Here is a 13046-nt window from a genome sequence, read left to right as displayed (position 1 = left end):
CTAAGTGCCAGCAGGTGTTGAAGCACCAATTTAAAATGAAGGCTCTGAAAACCTTCTGACAGTTCCTGGGACCTTCTTGCAGCAGCTCAATAAAGCACTGCTGGTTGCTACAGTGCTTTGACAGGACCTCTTAAGGCAGTGCCCATCTCCAGGGGAAGCACAACCCCTCCAGCCAGTGGGTGGGGAAGCAGCTCCCACTGCTCACCCTTGCCCAGCCTGCTCTGCATGGTCACTCTATTATTACCTTTGCTCAGTGCCCCTAGAAGCTTTGCAAGGACATCTGACTGCTGAGGCACAGTAACACCAGCCTTCGCTGTGGGCAGAGATGAGCATGACAAGGTTGGCTATGGCTCTCAAAGCAGGGTAGGGGAAGGAAAGGGATTACAACCCTAACTCCCCAAAGGACCATCTCACACCTGGAATATTGTCCAAGAATATGCTCTCAGCAATAGAAGGCAAGAAATGAGTGCCTTCTAGGGCTCCTTTAATTTTGCAGACTTTCTCCAATGCCAAGCAATATCCCATCCTAGATGGCTGGAAACAGATCCCATGTGATGTTATTGAATTGCACACCCATATGGTGGCAGATCAGATTCTCAAAGTCCCTCTAGGCAAAACAATCAGTGCCAGACCCTGACTCTTTCTAGAGCCACCACTGCATTTTCCATTTTTCCCTCCTGGCTGTATCCAGCCATCTCATGGTGCCAGGCCAGTTTTCTGAACCTCACATTTTCTTCTCTATCTTTGAGAAAGTTATTGCTTTCCTGCCCTCAAATAGCCAACACCTCTTCCACCCTACCAAACTCATAATGGACCTCCTGGCTCCCTTCCCCAGATTTGTCTTCAAGGCCACTGCATTTACCAGTCCCAAATGGGCTGACTGGAATGCATATTAACATTAAGGGGCTGGATCAATTTCTGAGTTTTTAACCTTTCCTAACAGGCAAAGGAGGGTTGGTGTCAGGGACTTTACCAGAAAGCCTCAGCTGACTTCTAGTGCATGTTCACCCAAGGCTTGGAGTCCAGAGGCATGACTGGAGCACAGGACATTGTCACACATAGGGTTCAGGAACTGCTGGACAACTGCGTAACAAGTTTTGGCTCTGAGCCATCCACTCAGCTTACCCTTGTGTACCATCCCTTCAGCACGGATCAATGGGGTGCAGGCTTCTGCACTCCATGCACCACCAGAGGTGAAGGCACCAGCAACTTTGCCCATGCTTAGGATGATCCTTTACTGCCTTCATCCTCCTGGTTCACCCCTGTACCCACTGCTGGCTGCCCACTCTATGCCAGCCTCCCACATGTCCATGTAGCAGCTCCCGGTCATTCTCACCCCTGCCCACCTGCTCCTCCCAGCACGGATTCACCCGCCCCAGCACTGACTCACTCCCTGCTGCTACCAGCCGTGCATCCAGCCTGCCTCTGGCATCCCAACCACTCTGAGACACGGGGTAAGGAGCCAACACTCTGCTTTAGAGAGCAGCAGTGAAGTGCTATGGATCCACAGCACAGGAGAACCTGCCTGTGCTCTGCATCCCACCCTGAACAGCTGCATGACTGCAGACGGGTATGCTGCTGATATGCCCCATGCCTCTGCTCATCAGAATCACACACAACTCCTTCCAGGGAGATAACACAGCTAATTTCCAGCCACTGGAAAGACAATCCACTTTCCAGATGATACACACTAGCAGCACACAAGTACTTGTTGCTGCCTGCACTCTCACCTACAGACAGCTGAAATCCCTGTTGAGTTACTAGGAGTGAAGGGTACATCTTGCAGTGACCGACCTCTGCTCCCTTTGTTAAGGTCCAGGAAAGCAGCAGGGAGCTGTCACTGCTCTGCTGTCCTCTCTTCTGCTCTGGCTGTGAATTTACCCCTCTCCTGGATCAGCAACACCTGACTTGAAATTACCCACAGGATTAAAACCAAAGGTGTTTTTAGATGGTTTCCCAGCTGCCTGACAGAGTAACTGCAAGAGCAAAACTTCACACTGCCTCTGCCAGCTTGGTCAGCTCCAAGTAGACAGGGAGATGCCCAGGTGGGCAGCAGTTCAGCTTGCGAAGCTTTGCCACTGCTAGTTTAATTTTCCATCCAAGGTCAGTGCTTAGGCTCTCCAGGACCAGGTATGCTCTCCGCCCTCTAGGGAGCATGCAGTGGCACCAAGCTGCAAGTTTAACACAAAAAATGAGAAAGAGGGAATAAAACATTCCCCATCCATCTCTAGTCTGAGTCACGGGACCCCCCGTGCCATCCCCTGCACACCCTCTCCTGTCTGCAGGCAGCATCCACTCCATTTGGGTGGAGCCAGGCTGTTCTGCTCATTGTTCCCAGCTGCCACTCCCCATCCATGGGCTCTTCATTCTACACCTCATGCAGCTATCAAGTGTCTCCTGCTATCTGCCACCTGTCTTCACTGTCACACTTTCTCCTTTAGTTCTCTCCTACCTGGAGAGGTAGGGCTCAAGTTCACATTAGGGAAAGGCCAGTCCCCAGCCCCGTGGGGGATGTAACAGAGACAGCATATATGTCTGTCCATTTTTCTTTTCACTTGTCATTTACATTCACCAGAACAGGAGAGTGGAAATCACATCTTGACTATTCCCTCTGGTATTTGCTTGGGTACCACAGTATGGGAAGGAACGGGAGGTTCCTACCCCAGCACTGCAGGCAGCAACACGTACCAGCAGGTCTCCCTCCTGGACCTTCTTTTTCTTACTCACTACCCAACAAAACAACCAAAGAAACACAAATCCCAACACCAAACCACTGCTCTCCAGCCACATTTGAGTCTCAAACCCTCTTATCCTGAAATCCACCTGCCACGAGACTCCTGCAGGCAAAAATGGTATGAAAATGTACACCTGTCTAAACGGGAAGGCAGAGCAGGAATAACAAGGCAGCAAAGCTCTGGCACTGGGATACAAGGAGAGGGTGTTGGCCCAGAGCTCTTGGAGTCTCCAGAGCCAGCTCAGAAGGGAGGAGTTGGTAGAAAGGGCAGGTTTCACAATCAGAAATGTTCACTGCAAGCCAAAGGATGCTCTGATATGCTAGAGTGGTCTGCAAGGCAATTAGAGGATGATAAGGATGACTGACAGGATGGAGACAACCAGAGGGAAGAGAAGGAAACAGAGGGAAGAGCAGGTGGGCACCTTTGCTCCAGGGCAGACAGGCTCACCACCCTGCAGTAGTTTTTCAGGACTAGGCTGGGAGTTTCCAGCCCACACACCTACAACTACAACACGCAGCCCTACCTGTACCACTGCTTGGAAGTGCTGGAGTCTACTTTCACCAAACGGGTTTAAAAATTTCTTTTCTTGCTCCAAGAAATGCAGTGCAAACAACATAAGACACAATATATGTGCTGCCATTCAAATAGCAAAGCCACCTCTGGCTACACTGTCCTGATGCTGTGGGAAGGCTGACCTAGAGCAGAGGCTAGACAGAGTTAAAGACTAAAGTAGGTATTTATTAAAAGGCCTCAATAGATACACCTTGGGCAGTACAAGAGCCTGGCCAGGGCTACACCCAAAATGAACTCAAAATGGTCACAAAATGGACAACTGGTCATGAGGTCTCACACTTTTATAAGTTTTGGTCCATTTGCATATTGGAGTTAATTGTCCAATTAACTTCAGGTTATGAAGTCACATCCTTCTTGTTTTCTCTCTTTAGTCCACCTGTTGGTAATGCTCTTGGGCCTGAAACTTATAGGCTGTCCTTGGTCCCAAGCTAGAAAAGGAATTATTTTGTGTCAGGTTATGAAGTCACATCCTTCTTGTTTTCTCTCTTTAGTCCACCTGTTGGTAATGCTCTTGGGCCTGAAACTTATAGGCTGTCCTTGGTCCCAAGCTAGAAAAGAAATTATTTTGTCCAGCTACTCTGTAAAGAGAGCTTACCAACACTTAACATGAAGCTCAGAACTACACAATAAAGCAGCACAGAATCTGAAAAATATACAAGCTAAAACTTAAAACATCGTTTCCCCCTTTTGGTACAGCCAATGCTGCTCTATCCAACTCCTGCTCTAAGAAGACATGGTAAGAATGATGGAGTGAGCCTGCTTTGTTCTATATTTACCAGACACACACTTCCACTCACTCCATGTATTCTGAAAAGAGGCTCAACAAAACTGCCCAGCTCCTCTACTTAGATTTCCCATCTCTTCTCTTCCCCACATCTGCAAGCTCCATCTGAAGATTCTATTTGATCTTTCACATCTAGCTACCCCCAGAGACATCTGCAAGCACTGCTGTGTCAGACACAGAGGCAAAGAGCCAAGCAATCAACATGTCTCCACAGGCATAAGGCTGCTGATGAAGGTGCAGTTATACTGGCAAAACTGCTTCTCAGTGTTTTAAGGCGGTGGAATAAAACCAGACTTTAGAAGCAGGAGCATTTTATGCTAAAATAATGTATTGGCAGAGCAATCAAAAGAGGCAATCCCACATATCAAGCAGGCCAGAAGCTGCAGGTGTTTTGGAGGAAATACCTAAAGCACACCAGAGACATGGCCCAGACCATGCTCAAATGCTGCCACCATACCATGGTTTAAACCTTTGATTTGCAAAGGCACATCCCTCACTCCATATCCACCAGAGGAAAGCTGAGCTATGGCTCCTACTCCACAAGACTCTTCTGGAGCAACTTCAGCTGTTCCACCCTGTAGCACTCAACTCCCAGATCAAAACACAAAGTCTTGCTGGCATTATTCCCTACAAACAGGAGCTCTGCTCTCATCAAATGGAACAAAGCATTGAGGAAAACAAAATAAAAAAGTGAAATGCTGGGGGTTTTCCCCCCTTTATGCTTAAAGCACATCAAAGCATTTGCCTTCCCTGACTTGAAACCATAGTCAGGAGCTATCTATCAGCTTTGAAATTCCCCTCCTACCTCAGGCAGTAATAAAACTAAGACACAGAGCATGAGATTCCAGGAGCACTATGTAGCAGGGATTTACAAGGGACACATCCTGTCAGGCTCACTGTATCATTTTTATTTTTAACAGCATTACAGTGTTAGTGGGTAAAAGGGAAATTGTGGATGTAGCAAGATTTTAGTGAGCCATCTGCTGCGGTATCTCACCCAGTCTACCTTTCGAGGTTTGTTCACTGGACTAAGGAAGAAACATCACCTCATGGACTGAAAATAGGCATAATGACCCTAAATAAACTAGTAGCTCAAAGTGACAAAGCACTGCATTACAGCCTGCCAGGAACCAGAGGCAAGGGTCATCTTTGGTTTCATTAATCATTTTCACCAGCTAGGGTGCTGAGTTTGGAGAGCTGTTAGGTGCTGGCTGTTCCCAAGTACCTGTTTGGCAAAGTAACTGGGCACCACAGGAGAAGGGATGCTATAAATCAGTCAGAGGCAGATAACAGGATGGGACAAGGAGAGGTAGGGAACAATTCCAGAGGCACATGCACAGAGAATGGGTGTAGGTTTGTCAGGGCATCACTCTACATAAGCTGGGGCCAGGTGAGTGCTTTGTTTTACTGGAGCTGTCTCCTCACAAGGCAGAGGAGTGTCAACAAAAGGCCTTGGATACCAAGGAGCAACAGGCAAGGAGAAGAAGAAACCCAGAGAACAGAGGTACACTGAAAAAGTAACAGGAAAGACCTCCACATGTACAAGAGGAGAAGGTAGAGCTGGCTGCACAGCTCTGAAGCTGACTGCAATCCCAGCATCTCACCACAGGTTTTTTTGCCACTCTTCATAGCCTAGCATTTCTACTCTACCAAGCTAATGATACATAGTCACAAGATATGCCATGCTTAAGCAGGATAACCAAGCCTCACCTTCATCTTAGCCTTGATTAGATGAGCAGATTCATCTCCTTATGTTTCTCACCACAAATCTATCTCTTCAGACCTCAGACTAATATTGTAACTTTTCTGTGCTCTCTTTGATTTTTCAGCAGCCTTTTCTGAGCACCAACATTGGATTTAGACAGCGTATTTTAGTATCAACCTCCCCAACATCGTCCATGGCAATAGCCTCATTCTTAGGGCTACTCATTGCTGCCTTTCCAGGTGTAAAATGTTCATTACAACTGGCAGTCTTCAAGGGGCCTTAACAGTCATCTATCAAGATTCTTTACTTGAGGCACAGCGAGTTGCAAGTCATCCAGATCTACAGACTTTTAGCTAATTTCTTCCAGAACTAGCATAGACACCCCAAGTCCCCAAAAAGCCCTTCAAGATAGCCTCCATTTCTGCTTCACTATCCCAACTGATATTACAGGGAATCATAAAGTCTGAACTCCCTAATTACAGGTAAAGTGACTTCCTGCCCCATCTTCATCACAACTACAGTCTTCTAAAAATGTACATTGCTGTATATTCTTAAAGACCACGAAGTTCCCTCCTCCACCTTTTCTTACTCAGGCTACACAGCCCTTCTCACAGTTCTCATCCTTCCTCCCACATCATATTTCTAAAGATCTTAGTTTCTATTGCTTTGCTGGATAGTCTCTTGTTTGTGCACATCCTTCTCCAAGAGCTGCCTCTATATCTGAGCCTGGCCCTTCAGCAACACCTCATCTCTGTTCAGGAGAGCACTAATTGCTTCCTGCACCTTAGAGGTGTCACTCCTAATGCAGCCTGGCACAAGGCTTTGAGAGCACTAATTGCTTCCTGCACCTTAGAGGCGTCATTCCTAACACAGCCTGGCACAAGGCTTTCCTTGTGTTTTTCTGCTCCCAGAAGAGCACTAATCTTCAAGCCTCAAATTCTGGCAATACCAATATCTTCGCCTGCCTGCCTAGCTAGGGTCTCTTTATCAGATAGAAACTCTTTTGAATACAGTTTTCCCATTAGTTGAGGGCCCACATGGGGCATGCTTCCCATCTCCTGCTCCTTTCTCGTTTGTTTACAAGGCTTACACTTGGGTCACTGACGCAGCTGACCTAAGTCAAGATCTATTATATTTATCTGTCGCCCCCGCTCACCTACAAGACAGGCCATCCTCTAAGGCAGGGGTGTTGACCAACTTGATGCACTACGTTCCAGACAAATGGATGCTGGGGAGTTTTAACTGGCATATTCTCCCACCTCCCTAACAGAATAAGCACTAACTGCTTATTCTACCTTATTAAGACAGGCTCGATGTAGTCGCATTCTTTTCCCCTGTATTTCAAGGGATCAAACCTCAGACGGTCCCTTCATGAGATGTTTTCTCTGGTGGTTGCTCACCATGCAAAAGTTGCCTTAGTCTGGAAGCGCTTTCAAGGAAATTTAATAAGGCTTTGCCCATATGACCACGTCTAATTTACCAAAATAGTCCTGTCACCTATTCTGATTTGTGCTTGGATTTGCTTTTTAAAATGAACTCATCACTCCCGATCTTGTTTGCAAGGTGAAGACAGAGCTCTTACTGTCACATTTTATTTGTTCCTCTTTTCCACGCCTGCAGGAGCTAAGTCCTTCTATCCAAGAGCTGCATCAGCTCCTTCTGCCATAGCTGGGAGTTCACACCAAGTTTCACATCCACTGCAAACCCAGTTCCTTCCTCCCAGATTTACAGCTTTGTGACTAACAAAGCTGCCTTTTCTGTGTTGTGAGTAACAGCGAGTCCTTGGGCAGCAACTGCAGCTCAGTGGACACACAACAATAATTCATTCCCAGGTCTATGCCTCGAGCATGGAGTTAGAGCCCAGGAAAACCAAACCACCCACTTGTATATGCTTGATGTCAGCTTTACCAGCATCACCTGAGAGCCTTCAAAACTCAACGGCTTCACATAAAGGGAGTGTAGGCCATAAGCACAGGGAGATGAAGGATTAATCCCTTTTAAGATCTTCCTTGGAACTCAAAGGCACTAAATTTTTGTCTCAAGGGCACAAGTATCCTGAGGCCATCTTCAGAGACCCTCCCCAGTCCATGACATTGCCAGGTGCTCTCTGCCCTCCAGAAGAAATCATCAGATGTGATAATTACTTCAAGCAAAGGACAAGACTGGCTGCCATCTGAATTTCCTCTAAGCACAAGATCATGCCACAATTGTCTGATTTTGAAGGGTTCTGAAACAAAGTCTACTAAAGGCCACTGTTTATCTGGCAAAATCAGGGCCAGGCCAGCACACAACTCTCCCACCAAATGCACTCTTGTGCAAAATTGCACTTGTAAGAATAGCACGCTTTCCTTGACCCATGTCAGCAACACATCAGGAGACAGGTGGATGATTTAAGGGAGCCCATCAGAACAGTTCTTTCATGCAGGCCAACAGGAGAAAGCACAACACCTCCCCACAGGCAACATCACACGGCGACAGAGCCAGAGGTCCTATCACTCCTGCTGGTGGCAGCTAGCTGTCTGCAGAGTGATGCTCTGCAATAAGCTGGGGACAGAGACCTGCACAGAAACTTGAGACAGCATTGCCTGGGAAGGGGGTGTCAAAGCAAGCAACTTCTCTGCACAAAAAAATTACAAGGGTGCAGAGGCAATGAGCACACCCAGGGAAGGGATGTGAGCAGCTCTGAGGGCATACAGTCCTTCCAGGGAGTGAGAGCAAACAGACACACAGGAAAGGCCTGCAGCACTCACTCTTCCAGACAGAGAAAGGCGGGGAGATTTTTCAGCTTGCTGCTCAGAGGTAGCATGGCTCTGGTGGTTCAGAAAAGCAATAGCAGAACACACTGAAAACAGGCAGTATGAATCCTGCCTGTGACTGCTTTCTCCTGTGCTGATGCAATGTGTCGCCTTTCTAACACACAGTTCTTTAAGAGATCCAGCCCTTTCTTTAATGCAACAGCACAAACAGCCAACAGAAATGGAAATCTTCAAAACCTTGCTATAAGCCAGATCTGTACTACCAACAACCAATTTATCTGTGGAAAAACAGCATGCATAAAAGAAGAGCTCTCTCTCTTTCCAGCACAATAACCATGTGGGCAGAGGCTGATGGCATCAATAGTTAGACCAAAGCACATCAGGAACAGGAGACCTTGCTCAGATGCAGTGGGCCATGCCAGCAGGATGCCTATCTTGCCCATATAAACTGTGTAGCCACTGCAAGAGCTTGGCCTGACAAGAGCATTGGGATACAGGGAAACTGTTTCCATTCTCCAACCCGGCTTCAAGGAGTGAAGGAAGGGGGGTGAAAACAGAAGAGGGAGAATGGCAGTCAGTCAATTTCAACATGCAAGAGCCATGGGGAGAACAGAAGCCTTTCCAGGACTGCTTAGCAATCATGAGCAAGTAACACATGGGGAGCGTGCAAACAGCCCTGTAAAGGGCAGTGAGCACTGTGCAGAGAAACACGGAGGAAAGGATTCTGCATCTCTCATAACAAGCCAGCCTCAGGCTTCCTGCAGCTAATCTGTATTTGGAGCAGAGGGCAGACACCCAGCTCCACGTTGGAAGGACATGAACTGAGAAGGCAGTGCCAACCACAGGCCTGCAAGCTCAGAGAAAAGCCATTTTATACCGCAAGCCTTTGCTCTACAAGCTTGGCAGTGACTTCGCGAAATCTCACCCTCTCTCTGTTGCAGAATGCATACATACAGATTCATTTCTTTCTCATTCCTTGATTTTTATTTTTCTCCTTTTAACCAACTTTCTAGGCAATGCATCAGGTCTGCCCCCCAACTCAGTACCCTGGACAAGCCAGATGCTTCTGACAGAGGAAGGCTGCAGCAGAAAGGTGCCTTCTGAGAAGGCTGTGCTCAAGGCAGGTCCTGCACAAATCAACTCACCCTATGGACAGGAAGGTGAGGGGTCCATCCCAGTAAGAGCCTGAGCTGTACAGGGCACAGGAGAGAGGACAAGGACTGCAGTTCCAGGCAGCAGGCAGTCCCACAAAGAACACAGAGCTGCCTTCAGACAGGCCACCTGTCCCACAGTACAGTCCTTTGGAGCCAGAGCATCAGGACCAGCAAGACACTGAGATCAAAGTGGCAGAGGGACACAGGGACCCCCAGCTCTCTCTCCCTTCCTGGAAACCTGCATTTCAGTTTCCAGCTCAGCCTGCAAGCAAGCTTGAAGCTCCCCAGGTTCATTTCCAGAGCCAGGAGGAAGAACAGACAGCTCTATTGAGATCAGACATAGCCAAACCTTCCTCTGACTCATTCAGTATTGCAGAGGCCATGGCCCATTCAAGGCTCTGCCATTCCCTGTCCCTCCTCCCCAACACCTTCTCAGCTGTTACAAAAAACCTGAGACCCTGCAGAGTCAGTTCAGGCAGCAGCAAATCTGCCCCTTTGCTTTGCTGTTCCAAGCAGGGCCTCTGCCTCCTTGTGTGAGAGTCAGTGTGGAGAACAAGCAGCAGGAGCTGCTGGATGATGGGGAGGGATGTGTGTGTGTGTGCATCTGCAGGGCTCGACACTGTGGGCTACCCAGCAAGCCCTCAGTGGCAGAAGGCAGGGAAGGAGCAGCCTAAGGGACTGTCACCAAGAATTGCTTGGTTCCCACCCTCTGGAAAGCAGCTGCTAGATTAAAAAAGCCTTTATGGTCCTGGCATTCAAGGACATGGAGACAAACTCCATTTTCCAAACATTCCCATCACCCTGTCTCATCTGTGCACCACAGGAAGCCACGGGAAAGATTCAGTCCCAGCCTCCAGCAAGCCTTATCATCCTTGCCCGTCCCTACCCACGGCAGAGCTCTCAGATGCTTTGATATGCAAATCAGCCACAGGATCCATAACCAGCGCTGTCTGCAATTAACAGCACACGGGAGTACCCTACACCCAGGGCCTCCTCCCTCCCCAAGCACCACACGGCTGCGCAGGCCTCACGTCAGATGACACAGGTCCCAGTTGTCCTGGGTGGGAGCGGGAGGTGCTGCCTGCAGCCCTTGGATTTTCAGCACACAGGCTCAGCCTGGCCACCAGGATGGAGCTGGGGTGCTCACAGAAAGGAGGCAGGCTGGGTTTGCACCTCGGTGTGGATGGGCGGGGGGCAGAGGAGCTGCCGGCAGGATGCTCAGGGGCTCCCAGTGACCAGAGGCTCAAGCAAAGTTTATTTAGCAACAGACAAAAACCAGGGCCTGGGCACTGCCAGCTCTCAAGCTTTCACTGCAAACCTCGGCTACCTGGGATTTTCTGGAAGTTCCAGTGCCCAGAATGAAGAGATTGCGGGAAGATTTTTTTTTTCCATGTAAACAATATAAAAACCCTTCCAAGCAAGTTTCTAGCCCACTTCATTACTGCAGAAAGCTGAAAAATATAACCAAGGATACTTTAAGCCCAGAAAGAAAAAATATTAAACCCCCACACAAACTAGAAGCAAAGCACACTCAGGATTTTTCTTTTCTTGGCTCAACTCATAGCTTCAGAACAATTCAGGATAGTTACACTACGCTCTGGTCAAAAGGCAAGAAAATGGAGCATTGCAAAGCCTTGTGGTGATGCCTTCTTGACATGAAAACTGACACCCCCAGAAAATACAGTAGCTTCAGTTCCTTCCAAGGTTACCAAAGACAGGAACAGACAAAAATAGAGCAAACTTATTGCAACAAAACATACTTATGAGTCAAACCAGAGCCTCTTCCCAATCCCCTCAAAGGCACGTTCTTTCATGTTTATTTTGCTCTTATGGTATCCAGGTGAAGACTGCAGAATGGACTTCTCTCCCCATAAAGAGAGGGTATTCCTACCACTAAAAGGCTCAAGATGAAAAAGGCCTTCCTCGGTAGATACCAGCTAATTGCAGTCATTAGAAGTAATGCTTTGCTATTTCTGGTTGAATGGAGTCCTCCTGGAGTCAGTTACGAGCTGAGTGGTCAGCTCTGCGCTCTCTCAGCAGCATTAAGAGTAATAAAAGCTATTAGGGACTGAACAGTGTCACTGTTTGGAGGGGAGGGGAACTGGTCCCCGCCACGCACTTGCAAAGGCTCTGCCCCACACTCAGGTGGGGCACCGGTGGCACCACCCAAAAGGCGCCTGAGCCATGCAACCCTTCAGCAGCTTTGCGACCGCCGCTAATCGGATGTTCCTGCCCCACAGCCCATGGCCTTCCAGACAATGACACTATGGAGCAGGACACTTTCACAGTAACAGACAATTCCAGGAGAGAAGGGACTCCTCTAGGACTATGAACAACTAAATTAGTCACCCTGAGCACACAGTGACAGGCTTTTTGTTTCTAACTTCTACTATCGAGATGAGCAAGGGAGGGAGGTGCCCAGAACCTCAAACTGCCAAAACACCTGCTCTCCATCTAGCTGAGAGCTACCAAACCTGCTGAGAACACCAGGCTGACTGCAGCCACATTGCAGATTTTTGGCGTGATGCCCCCTCCAGCAGGTAGCTACATAAAGGGTGCACTCTGTAGAAGGAGGAAAAAAACATGGCTTGCTGATGTGGAGGGGTTGGCGACCGAGACAAGAGCAAAAAGGGACTGCTCAGCTATCTGGCCAGGGATATGAGCTGTATCCGACAGCCCTTTGTCAAGTATTCCAGGGGAGGATAAGCAGGAAAAACTGGGCGCTACTCCCACCACCCTTGGAACATCCCTCCTGCCACCCCGCTGCTCGGCTTCACAGCGGTGCCTGCAGGGGCGACGCACAAAAGCGCCGACCGCAGGAGAGCCAGGCGCGCCGCGGGCAGGGGTCCGGCCACCCCCGGGGTGCACGAACCCGGTTACCCGACAGCAGCCGAGGCGAGGGACGGCAAAGGGGGGACAGAAAGAAGCCCCGGGCGGCCTCGGGGCGGCGGGCGGCCCACGCCGCTCGGGCACCGCGCCCGCCCGGCCCGGCCTGAGGCGCCGCCGCGGAGCCCCCATCCCCGCCGGCACCAACCCTGCGGGCCTAAAGCAGCCGCGGCCGCCGCACTCCGCAGTGCCCCAGCTCCCGCCCGCTTACCGGCGGCTCCTTACCCCGTGTCAAGCGCGGACGGGCTCTCCCCGGGCCGGGCCGGGCCGGGCGCTGCGGCACCGCGCTGATCCCCGCCGCCCTCGGCAGCGAGCGACGACCGCTGGGCTCGGCCGAGTCCGGCACGGTTCGGCTGGGTTCGGCTGCGCTCGGCGGGGGGCGGGGCCCCGGCAGTGGGCGGGGCGCGCAGCCGCCGGCTCCGCACAGCGGCGGGGAGGTGGGGCGGCTGCGGC

General features: G+C 49.7%; 1 protein-coding gene across 5 annotated transcripts in view; it reads right to left on the bottom strand.

Moving 5' to 3' along the window:
- Positions 1-13000, bottom strand: part of TMEM63B (transmembrane protein 63B) — a 48818-nt gene extending 35818 nt beyond the window's left edge. For 2 of the 5 annotated variants that reach the window (XR_005626377.1, XM_039697815.1), the window contains exon 1: positions 12819-13000. The gene's annotated coding sequence lies outside the window, so the exon portion shown is untranslated. Of the gene's footprint in view, positions 1-12804 lie in introns of all 5 variants that reach the window. The other 3 variants (XM_039697812.1, XM_039697814.1, XM_039697813.1) reach the window with 2 other exon arrangements.
- Positions 13001-13046: the final 46 nt, after the last annotated feature.

Source organism: Passer montanus, unplaced genomic scaffold (assembly GCF_014805655.1).
Source record: "Passer montanus isolate IOZ18808 unplaced genomic scaffold, ASM1480565v1 scaffold12, whole genome shotgun sequence".
Taxonomy (NCBI): domain Eukaryota; kingdom Metazoa; phylum Chordata; class Aves; order Passeriformes; family Passeridae; genus Passer; species Passer montanus.
The sequence above is the reverse complement of the archived record's forward strand: the minus strand, read 5'-3'. Positions and strand labels throughout refer to the sequence as shown.